The following is a 7,534-nucleotide window of genomic DNA, read 5'->3' on the forward strand; positions in this document are numbered from 1 at the left end:
TGTAACAATGCAACAAGGGGTGCATTTTACACATTGGGAAACTGAGGCACAGAGATGCCCAAGGTCATGCTGAAAGTCTGTGGGTCAAGAACCCCCTGGATGCCCAGGACTCTCTTAGCTCATGTTGGTTGCAGTTTAAATTGGATGCCATCTACTAAGAGTAGTTATTTGCTTTCATTTCACAGAACCCGTTTTGTACTTCCAGAGGGAGATGCATCATTATTTACACTAATTAGGAGTTACTCTAATTAATTACAGATTAATTACTGTAGTTAATATTTGTACAGTATTTGGAACATGTACAGAACTATATGTGCATAATATTATTTTATTTATTAATTAAGCCAGACATCATCTTTATTCCATGCTCCACTGTTTAATAGTTTTATAAGAGTGGGATTCTGATACCATTAGTAGCACTGGGCACAAGTACACAAGATATTTACTGCAGAGCTGCCTAATTAGATCCAGGGTAAACATCTCAGCATCTACACATGTAGCCCTAATAAGCCACAGGAAACTATTAAACCCCACCGCAGAACAGTACTGTAAATACAAGTCCTATCCCGTGGCAGAGTTTTTTAGTGCACCGCAACACAGATATAGACACTGCCCCCACTGGCGGGGGTACAAGGGTGTTTCAGCACAAAAGCTGCCTACTGGCTAGCCCTGCACTTGAGCACCCTCGTGCCCCATCCAGCCCATCCACAGTATGTTGAGCCAGGCTGGAGCAGTCACGGGCTGGCAGACTAACCAGGTCCCTTGCCAGCCTAGGCTGCTCCGACATGGATCAACATGCTGTAGTCCCAGGTACACATTCAAATGTGGCACCTGGGAGCAATAAGCTCTGGCATGAGATGCACTGGAGTTTATTACTGCAAATTAATTGCCGGTATAGACATGCCCATTGAGTAGTACCTTACTCATTAGGCAGTACTGTTCATTTCAGTGGTACTCTTGAGAGACCAAGATTTTACTCATTATGAGAAAGAGTGGCAGAAGTGGCTTAGAGCTAGTTTGACAAACAAGACGGGGGGTTTTCCCCTTGGACTGCAGAAAATCTTTTTGTATGGACAATGGATAGTAAAGAAAAAAACCTGGACGAATAATCTGCTGTCAAAGGAGGAAATTAGCATGATTCTGAATTTAACAGTTACATTTTGATCATAGGTCAGGAAACTACAGAGTGTAGATACAGGGAAACCCAAAGTTATCACCACTTCGAAGTGGCAATCCCCCTCAAAATCTAGGAGACTTCCATTCCTTTATAATAAGCTCCCTATGAAAAGCTGGCAGCTGGAAAATATATTGAAGCTAATACACTGCTCTACCCAGGTGCTGCAGATGTATGCTTTAGCATCTGCTGAGCAGCCACCCAAACCTAAAGCTAATAAGCTGCATCATGAAAACAACATGAATGGCACATGCAGGGAGAGAGAGACAGGAACAAAAAAAGCTTGCCAGAGGGAACATAATAGTTTTGCAAAGCAAAGTAAAACAACCCCCATGAACAGTAGAATGTACCCTAGGGCCAGACATAGAGAAAGGAAAGGTTAAGAAGCACAGAAACTCTGTGTCATGAATGAGAGAGAGGACTTTGTGGCTGAAGTCTTCTTAAAAAGAAGAAAAAAAATCAAAATGTTCATCTTGTTGACCTTACATATGACTGGGGTAAGGGAGGTTCCTGTTAGCTGCTTGTTCCTGTAGATGAGATACTAGAACTAACAAAAGCAGTAGAGAAGCAGGAGTTTACAGGAGAGAAGAGGGATACTTGAGAAATGGGGAACATAAAAACTGTGTGAAGAAATTGCTTGTAGATGGAATCACAGTGTTTGGGCTATCAGCTTGAGGATCTCTAGGTTGCAAGTGAAACAGGCTTGTTTTGCTATAGTTTATCTAGCAACCAGATTTGACAAAGAAGACAGCCAGGGAGGGAGGAAAAACACATGGCTCCATTCCTGTTTGATAACACTGAGATCCAGAATAAGCACAGTGCGTGAAGTTAATATAATTATGACAGGTGTCACCAGGTGGCGATGTTACACATAAGCTTCCAAGTTTGTTTGATAAGCAAGTGAGCAGGGTCTGATTTCTGTGTTGCCGCTAGTTAGGATTTGTGCACAACGGGAAGAAGGATCCTATAGAGAGTTTATTCTTTGCCCTAGGCTCTGATTCAAGGCAGATTTGCTCTCTGGTAAGTGGGTTGAGGTCCCTGGAAGAAGGGATTGCCTTGGATGATGTTTGAACAGCTTATTGCAGGCTTGATGCATAAATGTCAGTAAAGCAAATTACATAAAGAATATACCCAGGCTGCCTGTCATTGAATTTTCCTTCTCAGGAAAGCTGACCTGCCAGGCATCTGTTATTGCTCCAAGGAGAGACAACACTGATATCAGAATATGATGCTGGTATCAGTAGAGGCAACAGTAGCCTAGGAGAACACAGGGATTTCCACACAAAACAGAAGACACAGGATATATATTGTGAGATGTCTGCAGTATATAATGTGATGGCAAGAGGCTTATACATATTCTAAGCCTTTTCATATATAGAAATTCTGTTTCCTTCATGCATGTAAATGGCAGTTTTCTAGCCATCTATTTGGCTGTTTTTAAAATCCCAGTTCATGCTTTAAGAGTGCAAGCCTGCACACACATTACTCACTGGCTGTACATGTACACCTAACTGTGCCTCAAGATATTCAAGCTTAGCCCTTTCTTGGAAAGAGGAACCCTTGGGTTCTGGCCCCTGCTCAAAAGCTCTTCATGTATTTTACCCAATGATGATTTATAAATAGCAACTTCATCATGGGCACTGACCCATAGCTAGAGTATTGTATTGTAGAGCACTGCATTATTCTGGATTGCATTTAATAATAGGGGCAGAATCCAGCCCAGTGGAGCTGCAGCAATGAAAGTGGGAGGAGAGGCTGTCCTGCAGTATACCAAGTGATCTGAAAACAACTGACTCACCCCTCCTTAGCATGCTTGCTCTGGTATCACAGGAGAAGTGTATTTCTCAGGAGACATTTGACAGTGGAAAAACTCAACTGCTCCACAAAGCACAGTAGGCTAGTAGCAGAGGGCTGGAGTAGATTGACGATTGTACATCTGTGGGCTTTCTTATTTTCTGAAAGAAAAGTCAGGGACCTCTAGGTTTGCCACTACCAAGATATCAGTCTTTCTGTTTCTCTCCATAAACTTGAGTGCATGGCTGCAAAATTCCTACCAGGCATTTTGGGTCATGGTTTCCAAATAGTAATTCCCCCACCTGAAAATGTACTAGAATGAAGGTTGTCACTCAAAGGTCTTTCCAATAGCATAGTCGGGGCATCTAGTCCAGCCCCTCCAGGACAAGACTCTTTTTAGCCTCCAATGCTGTTTATGCAGTTTCTCCAACTCCTCTACTGCAAGATGCATAGACAACATGGAAAGAAAGAGCTCACAACACTCCCTACATACCATACCACTACAGCAGCAGCCACCACCCTGAGCCACAGAGTTAGGGTCCTTGTTTCTTTATTTTTGTCCCCAAGCTAATTTTCCTTTTAACTGTGTAGTGGCCTTAGCTCAAGAGGAAGATACACTTATTCTTGCCTGACCTGTGACCTGCTGGGTAGATTGTTGCCCTAAGATATAAAGGTTTGGATCCTTTCTAGAGTGGTAAACTGAAAAGCTGGGTTCTCCAGGTTTCTCTTGTCCTGTGTGGATGCTGTAACCACTAAACTATGTAACAAAAAGTGGGACATATTAGTGTCAAACAGCTGCTACTTGGGGCTCCTTGATTGTTACAAGTTCAGGGGATTCAGCTGCCTTTTTGTGAGTCCCTCATGTTGATACTGGATTTAGGACCCAGGTACCTGGTTCCAGGCAGACCCAAAACCCTCAGACCAACCATGACCTCTCCATTCAATAATAGATTCACAGATTCATAGAGTCAGAAGGGACCTCAGTGGGCCATCTACTCCGACCCCCTGCCCCTGGCAGGCAAGAAAAGAGTCACCAACCCTGGGGTCGTGTGATCCCAGCCAAGTGCGTGTCCAGTCTCCTCTTGAAGACCCCCAAGGTGAGCACCACTTCCCTTGGGAGCCCATTCCAGATTCTGGCAACCTGACCATAAAGAACTCCCTCCTAATGTCCAGACTAAACCTTCTTTCTAGTAGCTTATGTCCATTGTTCCTTGCCATTCCAGGGGGTGCCCTGGTGAACAGATCATTGTTATTCATGTTGCTCTCCCCTTATGAATTTGTATGCTGCCACAAGGTCCCTCTCAGCCTTCTCTTGGAGAGGCTGAAGAGGTTAAGGTCCCTTAGCCTTTCCTCATAGGGCCTTCCCTGCAGGTCTCTAATCAGGCACGTGACTCTTCTTTGGACTCTCTCCAAGTTGTCTGCATCCCACTTGAATTGCGATGCCCAGAACTGGACACAGTACTCCACCTGTGGCCTGACCAGTGCTGCATAAAGGGGAAGAATCACTTCCCTGGACTTGTTTGTGAAGCACCTATGGTAAACTGTATTGATATACAGTGATAGCAGGTAGATAAAATAATGCAAGCAATTCTATATCTACCAGTCCTAGAGCTGTCACAGAGGGAAGGTACATCTGGCCAGTATGTGAGCTCACCCTGAGGCTCCTTCTTGAATGTCAGATGTCAGCAGCCTGAAGGTTAAAGACCAAGGCCCACCCTGGCCCCCCAGTGGGGTGAGTGAGACAGGCTGAGGGTGTGCCCTCTGTTCATGGTGGCTTTGGGTTCCCCTCTTGAGGACCCTTTTCTGCTCTGAAATCCCTCCTTTTGTATTCTTTCATCCCTCTAATGACTCTTCATCTCTGGGCATCGTTGATTGGTGTCTCTATGGTCATCATACTGTCCATATTCTGTCCTGTCAGAATATTCCTTTGTTTCACAAACCCATCACATGCACACATCCTAATTTGCTTATTTACTGGTTTCTCCTAATTTGGTCCATCTACCAAAAACGGAAATCCCAAGGTCTGTGAAGTTGGGGACTGTGACCTGGCGCTAATGCTGCAGAGTCCCTTATCTCTGTTTGGGTGCACTTAGTGTGGTACATGTCTTCAATTTCCCAGCCTGTATGTTTGCGTGCTGCATGCCTGTGTCAGAGACAGTGGGCCTTGAAGGAAACTTTGTCATAAACAGGCTTTTAGAAATCAATTAAACATTGCCATTGCCCTGGACCATTATTCTAATGCATATCTACTTTACCTACAAGCCAATTCCCAGAAGCAACCCTTTAAGTACCATGTTCTAGCCATCACCTCATGGGCTGGAGCATGAGTATAAATGGATCTTCATTTCTTCAGCACTGAATCACTTGTGAACCTGCCCAGTAGGGACACACTTAATGGTATAAGATTAAACTGAAGCTGTATAAGGCATTTTGCCATGTACAAGTAAGTGTTCAGGCCATTATACAAAGTAAACTAGGATGTTGTTGAGTGATTTATACATCTAAAAACTGTGAGTGTCACTATTGCATTCTATTGGGGAAAGAGAATTTGCCTATAAAATATAACTCTTTCATGAGGACTGTATTCTCCACTCCTCTCTCATCTTATGCCATCTGTGGACTATTTGAGTTGTTCAGTATTTCCATGCCACTCTTCTTTCATTTTTGTTGTAGGAAAGTCTGTGCCAAGAGACGGTTCTTACAACTCACTCTAGAAGTGGCGAAACTTGGGCTCATGCCCTGATTGATAGATATCTATAATCTACAGCCTTCATGCATATACCAATCCATAGGTGTTGAATTCTGGTTTGTGTTTTAAGTTTAAAAAAACAGCAGCAAGCCAAAGGTGCATTCTAATAATTTAGCTTCTTTCTTTATCTTCTCTCCTTGTGGACAGTCTGTGACTGAGCTTAGAGACCATGATTAAGCAATGTGAACTCCCTTTACACTCTGGTGTGGGATGCTGAGTGACTTATCCTGAATTATTGCCTCCTCAGGCAGAGCAGTAGGTAGAGTAAAAGCCTGGCAGGCTAAGGAGCAAGCGGGTAGAACCTTGGCTTCACCTTCACTGGCCAGCACAGCTGACTTGGCATTTGGCTGTTATAATTGGCTGTTATAATTTTCTGCTAATGTAAGTCCAGGAGCAAGGGAAGAATTGTACCTTGCAAGAGTATTGTTGAGTCCTATTCCCTCCTGGACTCCTGCAGTTTACAAACCATTCTTTGGTTAGGGCTAGTCAGTGAAATGCAGTCCTACTGACCAGCATAATTAAATTAATGCCACTGCTTGTCACCTCATCACCTCTGCATTGCCTATGAGTTGTAATGAAAAGGGGTTGTGAAACAATTGATTTCCTTCTTTTGTACATGCTGGATCCTCTAAACCCAAAAACTTTTCTAACACTGAGAAAGATGCTAACTGACTTCTATTGTCTGAGACCTTTTAGTTGAATCCTTCATGATAAAACTTCACATGATTGACTAGGATGTGAGGCAAAAAGAGGCTTCCCATGTCATAGAGACTTGCACATCACTATATACACCTGAATCAAATGAATATGTGTGAACGCCTGCTCATGAGCAGCAGGCTTTCAAAAATGTCCATCTCTGACATGTCTATGCAGATCACCCTCTCCAGAAGCACCAAGAGGCACTGGCCTACACTTGAGAATGTATTGAGTCACTTTACTCCCATTGGCCTTCCTGCCTGGTAAGGCCATTGTGGCCCCTTCACCCTTAATAGATCATGGGTTGATTTTTTCAAAGTGGGATTAGGGAAACAGTTGCATGCCTAATGTCCATTGAAAATGTGTAGGTGCCTAATCCTCTTAGGATCCTTTGAAAATCCCATAATTGTTGTCCAAGATGAATGGAAAGGTAGGTGTTATGAGGATTCAGCCAAGAAATGGGTTGCCAGGCCAGTAGATAGGCCCTGAGGGGCAAGGTTGCATCAGGTGAGAGGAGAAGGAGGGGGACGGTCAGCAGGGCAGAGACACAGGTTACTAGAGCATCAGGTCTGGGTTGCCTGAGTGGAGATAATGGGACCAAGCTCCAGGGGAGCTGAGAGGAGAGATCCAAGAGACATAGCCTAAGACATAAGATGAGGTCAGGAGCCAGAGGTCAGAGAAGCAGTGCCAAGTTTCAGGGAACATACAAGATCAGGGTCAAAGAAACCAAGCAGAGTCAGGATGGCAGGAAACCAGCCAGTGCAGAGCCAGCACTGAGTTTCAGGGAACATCTGAAATCCCAGGAAGAGCAGCAAACACAAGGCTTGCCAGAACAAACTAAGGCTGCATCAAGGCATGCCTACACCCTGAGGTTTCAAGTGTGTTTAAAAGGAGTAATTGGCACTTTCAGCAGCCAATCTGGTTTCAGAGAACTGGGGCAGTCTCTCAGCCAGCGATCAGGGGCAGGCGTGGTAACTCAAGTGCTGGGCCTAGCCAGGCCTACTTGATCAGAGTCCCTAACAGGTGGAGCCCCAATTTCTTCCTTCCTCTTTTTGAATGAGTGCCTGTGCCACTGTACTGGGAAGAACCTTCTGGGACTGGTGCAGTCTTTGCTTACCAGG

This window comes from Crocodylus siamensis, chromosome 4, assembly GCF_052110815.1.
Source record: "Crocodylus siamensis isolate JL-2025a chromosome 4, ASM5211081v1, whole genome shotgun sequence".
Taxonomy (NCBI): domain Eukaryota; kingdom Metazoa; phylum Chordata; order Crocodylia; family Crocodylidae; genus Crocodylus; species Crocodylus siamensis.